The sequence below is a fragment of the Polypterus senegalus genome, chromosome 2 (assembly GCF_016835505.1).
Source record: "Polypterus senegalus isolate Bchr_013 chromosome 2, ASM1683550v1, whole genome shotgun sequence".
NCBI classification, from domain to species: Eukaryota; Metazoa; Chordata; class Cladistia; order Polypteriformes; family Polypteridae; genus Polypterus; species Polypterus senegalus.
In genome coordinates, this window is record NC_053155.1 from 97,659,692 (window position 1) to 97,677,750 (window position 18,059).

Here is an 18,059-nt window from a genome sequence, read left to right on the forward strand (position 1 = left end):
GGGCAACATTGTACAAGTGTGTCTTTAGTGCACCACTTACAAGTAAAGAGTAGGCCAATTCAGTTATGTTTATTCCAACAATGGCAAATGAGTATCTGTAATGATATGAAACAAATAAGAAGGTATTACTTACATATGCATGCATACACTATATATGGAAAAGTAACTTATTACCAACAGTAAATAATGTATTAATTATACATTGTAAAGACAGGATTAAGAATCAGTAGGTGACTAGAGAAAAAGACCAACTTATATTATGTTTGGATGCTTTAAGCAATAAATGGAGGGTTACTTGTGAATGTAACTGCTAGGGAACTGAAAACTGCTCCATATCCTGTCAAGAGCAGAAAGAAAGTTTGCCAACTTGGACAGCAAGACAATCCCTACTGCTGGGTACAGTGGTTTTTACTGGTTTTATAAGTGCTGTGCTGTTTCCTTTGTCTGATTTACTGTTTGAGCACAAGCCATCAATAAAGTTAAGATATGTGCAGTTTTTTATTGATGGCTTCAGTTGCCTTTCAAAGGCCAAGAAAGAAGTAAGGGTGCAAGGAGCAGGCATTCCTGACAAGATACAGCACCATAGTTAGAAAAAGTATCTAATGATTGTTTAAAACATCACACCCATTAATAATAATTAGTTAGGGGAAAGTAATCTGGTGAAAAATGGCTTCTGTGGTGAGTGGAGACTGCAGTAATCTTGCTTACTCAAGTCATTTATTGATGGAAGCCTGCACTATTATTATAGTAATAATGGAGATAAAGTTCTTGTTCTGTTGCAAAGTGATGGTATTTGTGGTCCCCAAAAACTTAAATATCTCAATCATGGACACAGCTTGGACAGATTTCAATGGTAGGTGTCTGTGTAAGGCAATCAGCCTTTCTACTGTTATTGATGGTGTTGAGTTCTAGATTATTACCCTATGCTACAAGGTGGTCTATTCTTGCTCAGTAGCAGAGACCATCACCATTAGTGACTCAATTGTCATAACAGCAAATTTTATAATATTAATGAATTTATAACAAGGGTGGTGTAAAAACATAGTCCTAATGAGTAGCTGTCCTGACCTGCTTCCTTTCAGTTAGAAAGTCACTAATTCATTGGCAGATACTTGGAAGTACTGTACAACTATTCTAATTTGCATCCTTTAAAGTCATTTTATAACTATAGTGTTGAAGGCAACACTGAAATCCACAAACAATGTCCTGACAGAAACATCAGAAGAATCTACATTTAAGAGAGAACAATCAGCATAACATATACATCTGTGGGAGGAAACTTGAGCACCAAATGAACAGCTGTGGAGACATTGGGAAAACATTTAGGTCACAGATTTATCACTGCAGCACCCTGGCTTCTTAGGTAAAAGTTTTTTAAATAATTTGATTTTCCTTAAAGCACCTTGTAGCGACTCTGCTGCCAGACCTAATGTAAAAACAGTTTTCATACTTATGATGTCAGAAGGTAGCTTTGAACAGTGTGGCTGAAAATATTTCTCTCACCTTTGCTGCATACAAAATTAGCCATATATGTAAATTGCCAAACTGTAGTATCATAATTGTCACCTTTTCGGTCACACACTAAAATAACAGCAACAGCAGTGATGCTCACTCAGATGGGAAATGACTGATTATTTATGACTTCTCCACAGTATGGCCTTCATTCTTCAGGGCTCTGATTCTTCCTTTCCAGGATCTTCCTGCCAGTTGCTATACCCTTCACTGCTTTGACTTTCCCACTTTGCTGACGGATCTGCTATAGTCATGTTTCTGGCTGCCAAAATCAATTTTAAATAATGGCTTCCTTGGCCATAGACCTTAAAGCACTGTGAAAGGTACAGATAAAGTAGATAATTCATGTAACAGGGAACAATTTTCCCCTCGGCAAGAACAGTGGTAAGGGACACAGAGAGCCTTTGAGTCCTATTGTATAATAGTAGCTGAAGCGTTCTCTAACACTTTAAAACAAAAGCAACACTCCAGGCTACACTCTTTCTGGAGAATTGCACTGTATTGAAACATGCTTTTTTTTGTTCCCTCTATATATTACATATTTCGTCTTTATCAATACACTAACAAGACAAGGGAAAATGTAATTGTTCTTTGCCTTCTCTTTTCATCTACTGGGCTCCTGAAACTGCTTGATACTATTTCCAAATAGGGGATTTTTTGTGGTCTATTGTTTTTTCCTTGCATTTTATAACATTTTCTAAATTGTACTTCTTTGATGTGGCTTTAAATAGCCATAACTGACAAAATGCACACAATAAATAGGCCAGTTATAATTGACTTTAACACTATAGCAGCCTCCATTCCCCATCCTTCCATTTTTAAACTAAAGACGCACTAAAGAAAGAACACTAAATTAATCTCTTTTTTGTTTTCTTGAAGTAACCCTAGGCTTGTTTACTTTAAATCTCTGAAAAGCGCACAATATAAGACTACATTGTTAATTTAACTTTTTGTACATCATAACTACGAAAGTTCTGAACCGCACAGTGAAAAAAATTATGGGATAGTCCTTATCTCGTATGTATGGGATACTTTCACATACATATGAGATAAAGTTAAGATTAAAAAAATACAAAAGTGTGCTTTGAGGCTACCTAATTATGCTTTTACCAAGGCTATGGTGCTTCAGTTTGATGTCACTCCCATCACTTGTAGTGCGGTGATATAAAAAGCAGTGTGGGATGGTTGGAGATTGGTATAACTGCAGCCTGCAATACCTATGACGCACGTCACGTAATGCCCACAACATCAGTCATGAAATGCCCATTGCATGCCCCGTTACACTATGGTTAAGATTAGGGTTGTGGGAGGGTAATCTGACTCAAAGGGTTTAGGTACGTGCTTTATGTTTACTGGTATCTGATTGCACTCTTATACAGCTCCCATTGAGGAAATATTGTGTATTTTTTTCTTCCTGGGAAACAACTCACTATCTTGTGTCCACCACTTACCATAGCCTGCGCATCAGGTACTTTAAGGTCGCACCAGCTAATACTACGTGTGCACCGCATACATTCAGATGAGCAGCAAATACCATAGCGAGCTACTGTACAACATTTTCTGAAAAAAGGACAAATCACTAAACAGTTTGATGTTTTTCTCACACAGTTACATTCCACAGAAATGGATACTGGCAAGTTTATAAAAGCAGGTTGTATATTCAAGCCCAGATCATTGGATCCATGAAGCAGCAGCCTAACAACTGCACTAATTTATAGTAAAAGGAAGTTACATTAGTTAGACATTTACTTACTAGCTTGCAGGTTCTTATTCGCACAATTACGAAAGAATTCATATTTCACATATTGAGTGCATATGAAGTTTACCCAGTCCAATGCTAGTTCACTAATTTAATTCTCTGGTAAACCTGTTGATGCTTTCTATCAAAGTTGTTTCAAATATACTAAGTAACCACCTTAAACCATTTTGTTGCATTTTACTAAGAATAATAAGTTGAGAATATGAAGATTTAAGAAGGTGTTTGGTAGGCAATTGAGCCCTACATCCTACCAAAAAAAGGACACCTTACCCAGTACTGCATATGAAGGCTTAGAGTGGTAGTTAGGCTTTGGTCACACTTTTCTGTTGTACTGTATGCTGCACTGTTTGACTCCCATAACATATTCTCTTGTTATATTTATTTTTTGATAAAATAATTTTTTTCATTTATTCTGGTGTTCTTGATATTATTGTTTTTGGCTGTAGCGCACCTCACTACTTATTACATAAGTAAAAGCAAAAAAAACTGCATCTCCTGACCATCAGATAATTAATGCCTGGGTAAGATAAGACTTCTAAAATTTTGTATAGTGGGACAGAGCTGACTTTTATAGAAAACAGTTTCTCTATGCCAATAGTGTCAAACTTGGTTCCTAGATGGCAGCAGTGGCTGCAAGTTTTCATGCCATCCATTTTCTTAATTTATAACCAATTATCTCTACTAATAGGACATACTACTTTTGCTTTTGCTGTAAATGACTTGTGTTTCAAGATTCGATCTGCAAATAATCTCAACTGTCTTAAAGTCATTTCCAAGAGGACCATTACTTTCAGTCCAATTAGTTTTCTTAATTAGAGGCCAGCTCTTGATTGGTACTGACAACTGTTATTTAATTCTGTGGTTTCTTACTGCTCTCACTTTAAAAAGCTAATTCAACACTTGAATTTCTCTGGCTATGAATTGCTTTCTGTTCTTTGACTTGCACCTTACGCTTTGGCTTAGGCTATGTGTAATATTCGGTTATTTGACTCTCTCCTTACAGCCCTTGACTTACAGTTTTGTCTCACATTCTGGCCATTATTTATTTGTGTAAATCCATCAAGCTTTGACTTTTTCTAGCTATTACAATCATATTACGTCTTCTTATTCCTTCCTACTTAAAACAGCTACCTCCCTGTGCGGTCACTACACTAGAGATCTTTCAGTGAAGAACAATACAGCCCAGAGGTCTACTTAAACAAATATGATTTTATTTAACAAATTAGCTGTGTAGCCTCTGAATTAGGGAATAGCCATAATAAAAACAATCCACCACTAAAAATCTTATGCACTTACCTGGGCACTAATATCTGGTCTCGGTTTTCTTTATTTTAGTTTCTTTATATTGTTATTTTTTATGATATTTTTATGGTAATGTCTTTAAGTTAAGTTATTTTATACTGTTTTTTGAATACACTATAAACATCTTTGATAAAATAAGCTTCAGGTTTTGGTCAGAGTTCCTTCCCTGGCTTATGTTTATGTTCATTTTCTTTGTCTTTTTCATTCACTTTTTAGTTTGATTATTTCTGATGACATTGTTTTGTTCATTTATCATTCAGTTGATATATTTATTATTGTTTCTGATATGACAATATTCATGTACTGTTTTTTTTAAATGTTCCCTGTGTTTAGTGGGTAGCATCCTAAGAGGCAGGGCCACATGTCCATCACAGTTGAGCGACTGATCTCAGCCCTACAAAGGCTCATGAGAAATGCAGCCCTTGTGTTTCACTGAATACACTTTGGAGGCAAGTTTTGTTAACTGTGCTGTTTTGTTATTCTTTGCTGGTTATTTTGTTCTTTTACTTCTTATGTATTGAGTTGCTCTGTAGGATTATAATTTACAGCTGTTTTTTACTTTGGATTGTTTTTTAGGCAAATCCTTTATGTCTCCTATTTGATAAGATTTTGAGCATTATTTTTTGTTATTCGATCCTCTTTTTTAAAGATGTTGTTGAGAGACTTGTCTCTGTTCAAACTAGGGTTTAATGGTCCTCTCTCTTGCGAGATATTTGAGACTGTCTTTTCCAATTCTAAACTTTAAAAGGCTTAAGCCTCTTATTTTCCTTGGTCAGGATTGCCTTAGGTTAGATTTGTTTTATGGAGGCAATTGGCTATTTTGTGGAGCCAGATTCACAACAGAATGAATTGCCTGCTTAAAAATAAAAATAATGCTTTGACAAGTAGCTCTGAACAAACAACTATATTTTTTACAAAAAGTGGATTTTTTTTTAAATATTGTAATGCTCTGAATGATTACACACCTTTGAGAGTATGCATTAACACATAAAATAATTTATGGACATGGAAGATCAATTGCTTTATGCCTCATCCTTTTTTCCCAGAATCAAAGATTTGGATGAAGATGCTGTTTTTAATCAAACTAATTAGTTAATAGCCTGCCTAGCAAATATCCAATATGTGGTAGACAACTATGCAAAGGGCAGTTGAAAAATCCTGAAAATTTAAGCCAGGTACTGTACTCTTCAGGCTCAAGTATCTAGTCCTCATTACTTCAAAGTCTCCAGTTTTGGTTACACCTTCTGTTAAGTCACAGGTTCCTGTGTTCAACAAAGAGTCTTTTGAGCCACCAGTGTTGGTACTGTATGTGTTGCACCTGCAATTTGATAAAATACTTAATTGCTGGTTTTCTGTCTGACTTTCCTTTCTGATTAGCAATTATGCTTTGGCACAGTAGGTTTCATCAGGTTTTGACTACGTTTCATCTCCAGGTCCTCCTCCAGCCTTCAGGCAAAATAATAAGGTGTGTTGCACATACTGTACTTTCATGATTAAATATTTTGAACAAAGAAAGCTATTAATCATTAAAATGATTAGCCAATTACTACTGAGCACAAGGGGATATTGGCATTAAGAAAAGGAGTACCCAAGGGTGAGAGAGAGACTCCATTCCATCAAGAGACTCCATCCAGCTTGAAGGCACATCATCCATGCATCAGCCTGATTTCTGAATCACGCGAAGATGCCTGAAAACAAGCTGCCTCACACTCCATCTCCACACAGATGTTACCTTTGGTGTTGTTTTTCAGCCTTCATATTGCTATGAAAAGTGTTTTTTAAGCTTTTTGAGTGATTGAGGTACTAAAATACATACAATACTTCTTCCACGGCATTCGCGGATGAGAAAGGACGTGATCAGCATCTTGGTAAGTGGCAATAAAAAGTTGCATCAGCCTCCAGGGGCATGCATCACATCTGCTGAAGTGAAAGCAAGCGAAGTTCCCATATGGAGTGCTGAGAAGTGAAAGGATTTACAGACATTAGTCATAATCAGTGATTAAGGGTGTGCTTGTATGGGTCTTTCTGTTTGAATATGTGTGTATTAAGCTTAGGGTGCACATCAGCAGGCCAACCCATAATGAATCTAGCGACCTCATTTAGCCATTAGAGTGTTTTGAGTTTTGATTTGCAGTCATTGAATTATATAATTTCCATAATAAAAATATCTGAATCAAAAACTGATGTTAATTATATTTTGTCCATGAATACTTATTAAATAATTCCAAATAGTCTGTTTGCTTCCTTTCATAGCTTTTCCGATGGTTGTGCTGCTTCCAGGCATGTATTTTCGTATTAAAGCATTTAACCAATCACATTTCAGCCATCATTTGTTGCCAGGCATTGAGGCCTTCACAATCCCTTATTGCAGGCACTCTAACACAGAATAAATGTTGATTAACCTGTTGCTTCAACCAATCAGATTTTGAGTTGGTGTCAGTGCGCCCTCTAGCAGGCGTGCGGCAGCGCCACCGTATTCAGACTCATTGATTGGATAGAAGCCGCAGGTTTGACTTTCAACATTAGCCGATGGCGATAGAAAGGGACTTTTGATGGAACTGAGGCACCGCGGATAATTACGATGCGACAGAGTGATTGAACTGTTTTTGAGGAAAGAGAGGAGGATGGATTTTGTTTACAAATAATCCAAATTTTTGGTGAGTAAAATGTTGCGATTTTCCTAAATAATATTGTAAATTTATGAGTTATTTTTGATGTTTTTTATGTGTGTCGCAGCTGTGGCTGCAGTAGAAAGGAACTTGTTCACCCCTGGTTTGTCTATTCAATAAAGGCATTTATTGTGGCTACAGGAGTTATCTATCTGCGATGCAGCGGCTCTTTATACTGTACTAGCAAAATACCCGTGCTTTGCAGCAGAGAAGTAGTGTGTTAAAGAAGTAATGAAAAAGAAAAGGAAACATTTTAATAATAACGTAACATGATTGACAATGTAATTGTTTTGTCATTGTCATGAGTGTTGCTGGCATATATATATATATATATATATATATATATATATATATATATATATATATATATATATATATATATATATATATAACTATACTAATAAAAGGCAAAGCCCTTACTGACTGACTGACTCACTGACTCATCACTAATTCTCCAACTTGCCGTGTGGGTAGAAGGCTGATGCTGAATTTGGCAGGCTCATTCCTTACAGCTTCCTTACAAAAGCTGGGCAGGTTTCATTTCGAAATTTACGCATAATGGTCATAACTAGAAGCTATTTTTCTCCATTTATTGTAATGGAGTTGAGCTCGAAAGCCGTGGGGCGGAGTTTAGTGTGACATCATCACGCCTCCCACATAATTACACAGTACGTAGAAAACCAGGAAGAGCTCCAAAAAGCGCTTAAGAAAACATGCATTATATAATTAAGAAGGCAGCGAAAAAATTAGAAGCGAGCGAGGGACATATAAAACCATATTCAGCGGCTCACGTGAACTGACGCAGTGCGCAGACAAAAAGCAACAGTTCCAAAGAGTGCTGAACAAAAACGAATTACACTGCTACGCTCAAATAGATAAACCACACGCCCGTGGTGCAATAGTAGAGGCTTCGCCTCTAGCACTGACGTCTGAGGTTCGATTCCCGAGAGGGGATGCACTGAGTATGTACGCACACATTTTTATTCATTTTAACTTCGCATGCCCTTGGTTTGAGACGTATGAAAAAATATGCGGTTAACGCAGAAAGACAGATCACCAATTGAAACTTTATGAATAATGGATACTTTATTCGCAATCAATGATTGTTTTGGTAAAGCCATACTCAGTGTATTCATTAGATGAACGGTAAAAAAGTAAGAGCGAGGGGAGGGTAACTTATTGAGGCACGCAGGCAAAACCACAATAGCACGCGGGCTCGATGTACTGTAGTCTTGGCGTCAACACGATCTGAATTGCGATCACATTTGAAAAAATATGTCTTTTCAAGTTCTATTTAGTCCATATGTGTCAAACTCAATGCCCACGGGCCACATCCGCCCGGCGTGTAATTAAATCCGCCCGTGAGATCATTTTATATACTGTATTGTTATTAATGGCCCGGGGAGATGAAGCGCTGGTAACACAATAAACTACAGATCTCATAATGCAGCTCTTCAGCTGCCTTGCCCACTTACCGCGTTAATCAAGTCTAGCTTATGATGCTGCAAGTTATTGCGAAGCTAGCCCACACGATGCAGAAGAGAAAAGGTGATTCTGAACATAGAGCCTTTAAAAACCGATGGGAGGCTGAGTATATGTTTACTGACATTGCGGTAAACCCATGTGTCTCATTTGTGGAGCTAATGTGGCTGTAATTACAGAATTTAATCTAAGACGGCACTATGAGACAAAACATCAAGATAACCTGAAAGACCTGAATGCAATGCACAAGATACAGAAAGCAGAAGAGTTAAAGAAGAATCTGACACTTCAGCAGACGTTTTTACCCGTGCAAAATCACAAAGTGATTTCAAGTGAAGCTACTTTTATGGAAGACACAAATGCACCAGTGCAACTTGCCCCACTTTCCCTGTTGCCAAGTAATGTTGAACCAAGTCGGCACAACGGTGTTCCCAAATCGCATTTTGCTGATAAACTGAGCGCACTGCGCACTGAGTTCGCACGGCGCTTTGGTGAGTTTGAAGAACAAAAAAAGAATTTTCAGTTGTTTCGCAAACCCATTTGCCGTCGATGTGGAAACTGCACCTGTGCAGATTCAGATGGAGGTGATTGAGCTGCAGTGTAATGGCACACTGAAGGCAAAGTACAATACTGCACGGCCGCACAGTTTATTCACTCCATTCCGCACAAATGCTCCAGCTCCGTCTACATGCGGCTCGAACCTTGTGCATGTTTGGTACCACATATCTGTGTGAGAAGCTCTTCTCAGTCATGAAGACTAACAAAACAGCACACAGGAGTCACCTCACTGATGAGCACCTGCAGTCCATCCTTAGAATCTCCACAACACAGAACCTCACACCAAACATAAACGAACTTGTTGCCAAAAAAAGATGCCAGGCGTCCAGCTCTGATAAAATGACATATGAGCAAAGACAACTGAATGATTTGATTTGTTATTGCTGAAAAGAACAAATTTTATTTATACTTCCAGGTTTTGTTATGCACCATGTTCATATTTGAATTTGTATAATTTTGACAGGATATATTTTTATGGAGAGCAAAATCTTTTGGGATATTTAAAATTTAAGTTTATTTTTATATAAAATTACATAAGAGTAAAGAAATTTGAATGTTTGTTCTTTTAACGTTTACTTTATTTCTAACTTGTATAATTTAGACAGGATATATTTTTATGGAGAGCAAAATATTATGTTATTTAAGGTTTGAGTTGATTTATTCCCGAATAATATTCTGTCGACTAAATAAAAATTCCTTCTATTTAAAATTTAAATAGAACTTGAACAGAAACGATAGTTCATAATATCCAGCAGACTTGCGTAAGAGCGGGAGTCATCCGTTTTAACAAGCAGTGTATTGCAATGATCTGAAATAGCCTGCCCATTTAATTATTTGTATATGTGTGTGTGTGTGTGTATGTATATATGTAGATATGTATGTATATATATGTTTATATATGTGTGTTTATATATATATATATATATATATGTATGTATATATGTGTGTGTGTATATATATGTGTATATATGTATGGATATGTATATAGATATGTTTATATGTGTGTTTGTATATATATTGTATGTATATATATATATATATATATATATGACAGCAACACTCATCACTCACAACAATGACAAAACAATTACATTGACAATCATGTTACGTTATTTTCAAAATGTTTCCTTTTCTTTTTATTACTTTAACACACTACTTCTCCGCTGGTAACCTTGTATTTATAGTATATATATATATATATATATATATATATATATATATATATATATTGTCACGCACGCAGTAGGAGGTCGCTGGATTGATTCGATAGCACCTGGGAAACCATTCGCGCCAGGGAATGGCGGGGTATTAACTTTCTCCCTCTGCTTCCTCATAGAAAGAAAGACCTTCCTGCACCATAGGCCTGGATTGACCGCAGTGCGATACTTCCGCCCTTCCTCCGCCATCTTGCCCTGACGCCATCCTTCCCATCCTCCCTTGCGGTCCTTCCCGCATCCCTCCACTTCCGGCTCCTCCCCAATAAAATGGCGCGACGCCAGGAGTCGGCGCGCGCATTATGAACTGTTTGTTTATAATTTTGACCAGTTTTTGTTGATTTACAATATACGGGCCGGAAAACCCCAACCCTTGCTACTGTCTCCTCGGTCCTTTACAAGTGGCGAGTAGCGGCAGGATAGAGAGATCCCGGAATGACGGAGGGACAGGACCTCAACACGGTGCTGCAGGAATGAATGACCAGCTCCAGGCTGCAGCAGCGCAAGCCGCCACCACCGGGAGCTGGAGGCCACGAGGCCAGGTTAGTGGAAGCCCAACGGGCGAGACCAGACCCGCCCAGGCAGCCGCCCTCCTATGGTTCCGATGGGCCCTTCGAGGACGCCGATGCCTACCTGGGCATGTTTGAGAGGACGGCCACCGGAACGAGTGGCAGCGGTCCGAGTGGGCGCCCATCTGGCGCCATACCTGAAGGGACCAGCTGCGGCCTATTATGACCTCCCTGAGGAGGAGGCCGCTAATTACGACCTCCTCAAGCCCAAATACTGGCCCGCTACGGCATTAGCCCGGCCAGCAGGCGTCGAATGGCGGAACTGGGTCTTTGACCCTGAAAAGCCGCCGCGCCCAGGCGCTCGAAGTTCTGGGGCAAGATGGGCCGCTGGCTACGGCCAGAGAGTCCCGACGGGCGGAAAGTGGTCGAGCGGGTGGCCTGTGAAGGCCTGGTCAACGCGATGCCCAGTTCCCTCGCCCAGCAGGTCCGGGGACACGCCTATCAGAACATGTCGGGCCTCCTCGACGCCCTGGAGCGCCAGTTGGCGGTCCTCCGACTTGGGGGTCAGAAAAGCCTGCTCGCTGGAACCGCAGGGACGGGCGGCCACCCCGAGCCCCTCGACGCGCTGCAGAAGCGCCAGCCAGAGCCAGAGAGGCCGGGTCCGCCGCTGTTTCAAGTGTGGCGAGACCGTCACCTGCTGCCAAACTGCCCCATCACATCGCCCGGAGCCTATGGACTGCAGCTGGACATCATCGGAGAGGTATTGTACCCGCCGCATCCCTTGGCGAGTCCGAATCGGGAGTGGTGTTGCTAAATGGGCACGCCGTGGTGGCTTTGTTTGATTCCGCAGCAACATTACCATTGTTGCTCGCCGCTTTGTCTTACCGCAACAGTGGTTAAAACAGCATTTGTTGGTCACCTGTGTGCATGGGGGACTAGGTCATATCGTTCGCTCACTGCTATGTCACCTGGAAGGGGAACCAATCCAAATGACGGTCGCTGTGTTACCTGACCCCCTTCCCAGTGATTTGGGACAAGACTGGTCTAAAAGAATCAGCGGTAAGCCATTCGCCGCTCCCGGGGCCTCGTTGGATCTTGTTATGAGGGGAAAAGGCACCCCTCCCGCGGCCTCCACGCCGTGCACAAGGGCAGGCCCTATGGGCGCTGGTGTCTCGGGGGACCTTTCGTGGCTACGGACCTTGACCCGAAGATTCCGCGGAGAAGGGACTAGCCAGGAACTCTTCCCGGCCCAGGCCCCAAGACCCTCTCGGCGCCTGGACCATCAATTTCGGTCCACGCCGCCTCCTTTAAGAGGGAGCAGTGGAATGATGACTCCCTGCGCTTTGCCCGGAATGCGGTCGTTCTGCCTAACAGCTCAACAGCGGACGGATCCACACCGCGGGAACCCTTCTTTGTCCTTGAGAATGATCTGTTGTACCGAGTGGCTACCCATGAGGGCGAGGTGCGGAAGTTGTTGCTAATTCCGCGTACCTTCCGGCGGGAGATATGCGAAGTTGGCACATGCTCACCTCCTAGCCCACCTCGGGGCGAAAAACACTGGAGAGGATTAAGCTCCGCTTTTACTGGCCTGGGATCAATGAGGAGGTCCGGCGGTTCTGTCAATCCTGTCCGGAGTGCCAGACCCGCCAGATTCCTAGGAGGGACCGTGCTCCTCTAGTCCCTATTCCCCTCGTGGACATCCCCTTTGAAAGGATAGGGGTCGATTTGGTGGGACCCCTGGAGCCCTCAACCCGTGGCCACAAGTATATCCTAGTCATGGTGGACTATGCCACCCGGTACCCAGAGGCGGTTCCCCTGCGCTCCGCTAATACTAAAAGCATCGCACGGGAACTGGTTAATTTGTTTTCCGCGTGGGCATACCCAAGGAGGTCCTCACGGACCAGGGTACGCCCTTCACTTCGGATACGTTCAAGGAGGTAGCCAAATTACTGCAGATAAAGCACCTGAAAGCGTCAGTCTATCACCCGCAAACTGGCGGGTTGGTGAACGTTTAATCAGGCGCTTAAGCAGATGCTCCGCAAGGTAGTCAGCGCGGACGGCAGGAACTGGGACCAGCTCCTCCCGCTCGTGCTTTTTGCCTACCGGGAGGTACCCCAGGCCTCTACAGGCTTCTCCCCTTTTGAATTACTATACGGGCGACAACCCCGGGGAATCCTCGACATCCTAAAAGAAGGCTGGGAGGCCGAGGCTCTTCCCTCCTCTAACATTTTGAGTACGAGCAACTGCGCGACCGACTCACAAAGATCAGGCCCCTCCTAAAAGAGCACGCGTGACTCGTGCGCAAGCAGCGCAGGCCCGGTGTTACAACCGCAACTCCGTCCTCAGGGAGTTCCGCCGGGGACCGAAGTTATGGTGCTCGTCCCGACCTCCCACTCGAAGCTGCTCGCTCACTGGCAAGGGCCTTACGAGGTTAAGGAGAGAAAGGACTGCGTCGACTATTTGGTGAAACAGCCCAATCGTCGACCGAAAGTGAGAGGATCTATCATGTCAACCTGTTAAAGCCCTGGAGATAGAGAGGAGCTCCCAGCTCCCGTAGGTCACTCTCCCTTTCGCAAGCACAACTGCCCTTAACCTCGGCGAAGAGCTGACCCCCAAGCAGCGGCAGGAGTTAGCCCAAACACTCCGAGCCATCCCGAGGTAGTGAGCGAGTCACCCGCCGGACCGCTGATTGAGCACGATATAGTCACGGAGCCCGGGGTAATCGTCCGGGAGAGGCCCTACCGACTCCCGGAGGCAAAACGCGCAGAGGTCGAACTGGAGGTGAACCGTATGTTGGACATGGACATAATTGAAGAGAGCCATAGTCCCTGGTCCAGCCCTATTGTCCTCGTCTCCAAGCCAGGCGGCTCCTGGAGGTTCTGTAATGACTTTAGGCGTCTGAATCAGATCTCCAAGTTCGATGCCTACCCCATGCCCCGCATTGGCGACCTCCTTGAGCGGCTGGAGTGCGGCTCGATATCTGACTACCCTTGACATGACAAAAGGGTATTGGCAAATTCCTTTAACGGCATCCGCAAAGGAGAAAGCGGCCTTTAGCACCCCTAGCGGGCACTGGCAGTACAAGGTCCTCCCATTTGGGCTGCACGGGGCCCCGGCGACCTTCCAACGTCTGGTAGATAGAGTGCTGAAGCCCCACCAGTCCTATAGCGCCGCCTACCTGGATGGCGTTGTCATCTATTCCGGCACCTGGGAGGAGCATCTACTGCAGGTCGCAGCTGTCCTCCGAACACTGGCTAAAGCCGGCCTCCGCATAAACCCCGGAAGTGTTTTTGGATTAAAGGAGGCCAAATATTTAGGCTACCTCGTGGGACAAGGACAGGTGCGGCCACAGAGCTCCAAAGTTAAAGACATCTTAGAATGGCCCGTCCAGTACCAAGAAACAGGTGCAGGCTTTCTTGGGGCTTGCGGGTTACTACCGCCGGTTTGTCCCCGTTTCTCCGAAAGACCAGCACCCTTGACTGACCTGACAAAAAAGGGCGCGCCCCTATACGTGGTGTGGACCGACAAAGCAGAACACGCGTTCAGTGACCTAAAGAAGGCCCTAACGCCGGCACCTGTGTTACGGACGCCCGATTTTGGGCTCCCGTTTATTCTCCAGACCGACGCCGGACACAGGCCTGGGTGCCGTGCTGAGCCAAAGCGCCGATGGTGTCGAGCACCCTGTGATGTACCTTAGCGGAAACTGATGGACCGGGAGACCCGCACGCTGCAGTGGAGAGGGAGGCCTTGGCCATTAAGTGGGCAGTGACCCACCTCCGTTACTACCTGCTGGGTGCGAATTCGCTCTGGTGACTGATCACGCTGCACTTCAGTGGATGTCCCTACACAAAGAGTCGAATCCGCGGGTCACCAGGTGGTTCCTGGACTTACAGCCGTATAAGTTCACTGTCACTTATCGGCGGGCACCCTTCAGGCCAATGCCGATGCCCTCTCTCGTATTCACGACCTCGGTTAGGTCCGCCCGACCTGACGGTCCTGGGCTAAGGGGGATCGTGTCGCGACGCGCGAGTAGGAGGCAGCGGATTGATTCGATAACACCTGGGAAACCATTCGCCGCCAGGGAATGGTGGGGTATTAACTTTCTCCCTCTGCTTCCTCATAGAAAGAAAGACCTTCCTGCACCATAGGCCTGGATTGACCGCAGTGCGATACTTCCGCCCTTCCTCCGCCATCTTGCCCTGACGCCATCCTTCCCATCCTCCCTTGCGGTCCTTCCCGGCATCCCTCCACTTCCGGCTCCTCCCCAATAAAATGGCCGCGACGCCAGGAGTCGGCGCGCGATTATGAACTGTTTGTTTATAATTTTGACCAGTTTTTGTTGATTTACAATATACGGGCCGAAAACCCCAACCCTTGCTACTGTCTCCTCGGTCCTTTACATATATATATATATACACACACACACACACACACATATAAACATATATATACATATACACACACACATATATATATATATACATATACATACATATATATACATATATATATATGCATATACATATCTACATATATATACACATATATATACATATCTACATATATACCTGTATATATTGGGGGTGGGACCTCGATTAAAAAAAATAATCTAATTAATTAGAAGCTTTGTAATTAATTAATCTTGATTAATCGCACAAGTAAATTTGCCCCAAAGCACAAAGGTTTTTTTTAATGTAAAAGGGTTTTAGTGGGCGACAGAATCAAATAATAGACATGGACATGAAAATTGTAAACTCAAGCTCTTTTAATTTCTGAAAAAAAATGCATTTAAACTGCATTTCAATTCAAAACAGAAACAAAAATATCATCCCTGGCTAAAATTGGGCAGTCTTTGAAATGAAATTTGCCTCCGATCAGTCCTAGCAACTCGCTTCTTCAGACTCTTCCATTTTTGTAGCTCTGATGTGTGCATCAATGTAATCGATGTACCAGGAAATCATGCATTGACAAAAGTTCCCCTTTGATTGGAATGCAAAGTGTGATTAAATGCGTTATTTTTTTAACACGTTATGGAGCACATGCATTGAAGCCTCTCAGCTGTGCTTGTGCTAAGAAAAGGAAACATTTTAAAAATAACATAACATGATTGTCAATGTAACCTTTTGTAGGGTCTGTCCCTGAGACTTATTAATTGTCATCGCAAAGCAGAGCCTTACTGGAAATTGGAAGCATTTGAATTGAAATGGGAGATCAGAGAGTATAACGGGGATGCGAGGAATACAAACTCTCTCCCCTGAGCAACTGGCAGTAAAAATAGTTGCCTCAATTAGGTTCTTTTCTTGGACACGCGTGACCTGAAGTCTCGGTGGCCGTAAGGTTTTCAGTAATATTAGTGGTATCCCAACCCTCAAAATTAGATTATGTTCAGTAGTGCCTGGAGGATTCAGAGTGTGGAGAAACCCTAGAGACAGCGTGTGTATTAATTTGTGGATTTTTCTGTGAGTATTTGGTGGCAGCGTCACAAAGTTGCTTCCGCAAGACCGTGTTAGCTGCGGAGCTCAGCTCAGAGCGAAATGAAGTGAATGAAATGAGGTCTCTCGGAATTAAACTTGTATCCCGCAAATATCGTATTAGTAGTGGGCATGACAAATGCCAGCGGCAGCCTGTCTATGAACTTAATTTAAACTTTAGGTTTACACCATGCTTTGTTTCCGAAGTAGCTGCACTCGTGAATATGCTTGTATGCGTCACTGTGCATGACAAACGACAGCGGCAGCCTGTCTATAAACTTAATTTAAACTTACGGTTTGCACCGTGCTTTGTTTCCGCAGTAGCTGCACTTATGAATATGCTTGTATGCGTCACTCGCTCGCTTCTCATTGTTTCGCTGCCTTCTCAATTGTATAATGCATGTTTTCTTCAGCGCTCTTTGGAGCTCCTCCTTGTTTTCTACGTTTTTCTGTGTTTTGCATTCACAGTCAGTTCACGTGATTACGGGAGGCGTGATGAGCGACACACAACTCCGCCTCCTACGGCCATCGCGCTGCAGTCTAATACAGTATATGGACAAAAAATAGGTTCCAGTTATGACAATTACGCGTAGAATTTCGAAATGAAACCTGCCCAACTTTTGTAAGTAAGCTGTAAGGAATGAGCCTACCAAATTTCAGCCTTCTACCTACACGGGAAGTTGGAGAATTAGTGATGAGTGAGTGAGTTAGTCAGTGAGTGAGTGAGTGAGTGAGTGAATCAGTGAGGGCTTTGCCTTTTATTAGTATAGATTTCTGCATATCAAGATGGTTTTTATAACCATAAATTAGTTTTTGAGGGGTGGGTTGATTCAGACAGAGCAGTACTGAAGGCCTAGGTGTGAGATGCACGGTCCGCCAATGGACCAGATGATATGTAAATTTAATGAACATTACAACCTGAAAATAAACAAACCTGTAGAGAGGCCCAAGATTAAATTAACGGTAAAAAAGTAAGAGTGAAGTGCGGTGACTTGAGACCATAATAGCACGGGGCTCGATGTAGTGCGTGTTAAGTCAATCTAAAATGCGTGCTCAGATTCGAAAAAATATATCTTTTGAAGTTCTATTTGGATATAAGTAGGTTCTATTTAGTCGACAGAAATATCTTTAGTAGGAATGTAAGTTGAATTTAGTCTTTACATTTCTATGGTGAAGAAAAATTTATGCAATGATGACTAAATTTAACTTACATTCCTACCAAAGATATTTCTGTCAACTAAATAAAAATTACTTATATTTAAAATTTAAATAGAAGTTGAACAGATACGATAGTTCATAATGCCCACGCAGCACTATGTGCACGTAAGAGTGGAAGTCATCCGTTTTAACAAGCAGCGTATTGCACTGATACGAAATAGACTGCCCATTTAATTATTTAGGAATGGATAGATAAATTAAGATTTTGTACAAATAATGTTTTTCATTTTTCTTCCTCGATGGATTCTGGCACGCCCTGCAACAGCTGCTCGCACCCCAAAGAGTATATATATATGTGTGTGTATATGTATGTGTGAATATATGTAGATATGTATATACATATGTACAGTATGTGGATGTATGTG

The 18,059-nt window shown here is 42.5% G+C and overlaps 1 protein-coding gene across 1 annotated transcript in view; it reads right to left on the reverse strand.

Moving 5' to 3' along the window:
* elmod1 (ELMO/CED-12 domain containing 1) overlaps positions 1 to 18,059 on the reverse strand; it is a 92,763-nt gene that overhangs the window by 19,042 nt on the left and 55,662 nt on the right. The gene's annotated exons all lie outside the window — the stretch shown is intronic.